Source organism: Gavialis gangeticus, unplaced genomic scaffold, assembly GCF_001723915.1.
Source record: "Gavialis gangeticus isolate Ggan-Ray unplaced genomic scaffold, GavGan_comp1, whole genome shotgun sequence".
Classification (NCBI taxonomy): Eukaryota; Metazoa; Chordata; order Crocodylia; family Gavialidae; genus Gavialis; species Gavialis gangeticus.
Window position 1 is genome coordinate 179869360 of NW_017729032.1, and position 2069 is coordinate 179871428.

Consider the following 2069-nt stretch of genomic DNA (forward strand, 5'->3'; position numbering starts at 1 on the left):
GCCACCCTTACAGTGAAGTAGTTCTTCCTAATATCTAACCTAAACCTATCCTCCCTCAGCTTGTGACCATTGTTCCTAGTGACTACAAGGGGGACCCTGGTGAACAGACTTTCTGCGAGTCCCTGCTGCTGGCCTCTGATAAGGTTGTAGGCAGCCACAAGATCTCCCCTCAGTCTCCTCTTGCAGACGGTGTAGGCAGCCACAAGATCTCCCCTCAGTCTCCTCTTGCGGATGGTGGAACTGCGGGAGCAAAGCCAGTTCCCAGCCTGGCAGGGTCTCAGGCCTGGTCTGCCCAGGGCAGCTCCTGGCAGGGGAAGGCCTCAGGGGAACACAGGCTGCTCCGCTCCTCCACGCTTCCCTGCGGCGAAGGGAAACAGACCCTGGGAGGGTGCAGGCAGCCGCCGCAGCAGGAGAGCAGCACCCAGCCCAGCCGCAGGGAGCGACATCCCCTGGCCCCCCCGGGCTGCCCCAAAGCAGTGCAGCCACATGAGCTGGCGCTGCCCGAGGGGGGCTGGAGCAAGGCAGCTGCTGCCCTGCAGCCCCTCACCCGCCTGCCTGCATGGCCCCGCTCACCATGGTACCTGGCCACCCGCATACACAGCCCTGGCAGCCTCAGTGGTGCAAGCACGGGGTCTGGCAGACACCGGCTCCTGCAGCCTCACCCTGCAGAGGTCATGCCAGGACCCCGCCTGCCGAGGCCCCCCTGGGGCTGCCCTGCCAACTGCCTGTGCTGGGTGCCATGCCCCGTTCCCACCCAACGGGACACCGTGGGGTAAGGGGCTGAGCCGGAGACAAGTAAAACCGGGCGCTGTACCCAGCTCGTCCCATCAGGCGCAGCCGGGGCAGCCCCATGTCGCGTAGCCCTTGGGGCAGTGGTGGGACCTGGCTCGCATGACATGGGAGGTCACATGAGTCTGGCCCCGTGGGGGTGAGCAGCTCCCCTCTCCTCCCCCACCCACCTGTCCTGGGCAAGGGACCTTGGGCCTCAGAAAATGGCTTGGTGGGCCACATGTTGGACAAGCCTGGTCTACGGCATGATCCTCAAAAGGCTGGAGTTGGAACTCTTCCCTTTTCCAGTCAAGTGAACAGATTTTCCAGAAAAAACCCTTACCTTCTATATAGGAACCTAAATGAAATAGCTAGTTCTTCAACATTGTCCCAACCCAGCAGCTCCCACTGAGAACAAGAGACAGGTCAATGACTCAAGTGGCAACATTTAACTTTTGTATGGCTCAGATTTGTTTAACCTCTGAAAATAAATAGGTACTGCTGTTAAAGAGGCATCCAAATGACAGTAATGGGTTGTCATACCAGCTTAGCTAGATCAGTGGGTAAGACTGTTCTTCAGACACATCAACCCCTCGCCTCTTTTTATGGGAAACCTCCACAATCAGAATGCATCACTTCCCTCATCCAATACAGCCGCAGAACAGCACCAGCAGACGGTAGCTCAGGGTGCGTGTGTTTATAATATTGCTGAGTATTGTTTTCATTTTGACACATCTCACTGCAGTCAGTAATATGAGCATCCTAACTACGTCATAGGACTATTGGGCATAGTTATACAGATCTTGGACATACCTTTCTTACTTTGTCATATTTGCATGGCCATACTTGTAACCTTACTTGTTGGACATTGCTCTCAGTGCATCCACCTAATTCAGAATAACGATACCATTTATTTTTACAACTGGAACTTTTATTTTGGCAGTGTAGTAGGACTTTTACCACAGCAGAAATTCCTCAGTCTCTCCTCATAGGGCTTGTCCTGTAAGCCCCTAACGAGTGGCCCTCCTCTGGACCCTCTCGAGTCTATCAACATCCTTCTCGAAGTACAGTGCCCCAAACTGGGCACAGTACTTCAGCTGCAGTCTGACCAATGCCGCATAGAGGGGAAGTATCAGCTCCTTGGATCTATCTGTCATGCATCTGCTGATGCATGATAAAGTGCAGTTAGCTTTGCTGATGATTTCATCACACTGACAACTCATGTTCATCTTGGAGTCCACTATGACTCCGAGATCCCTTTCCACTTCCGTGCTGCTGAGAGGGTCACTTCCCAGCCAGTA

The 2069-nt window shown here is 54.5% G+C and overlaps 1 protein-coding gene across 1 annotated transcript in view; it reads left to right on the forward strand.

Moving 5' to 3' along the window:
* Positions 1-2069, forward strand: part of REPS2 (RALBP1 associated Eps domain containing 2) — a 208323-nt gene that overhangs the window by 100225 nt on the left and 106029 nt on the right. The gene's annotated exons all lie outside the window — the stretch shown is intronic.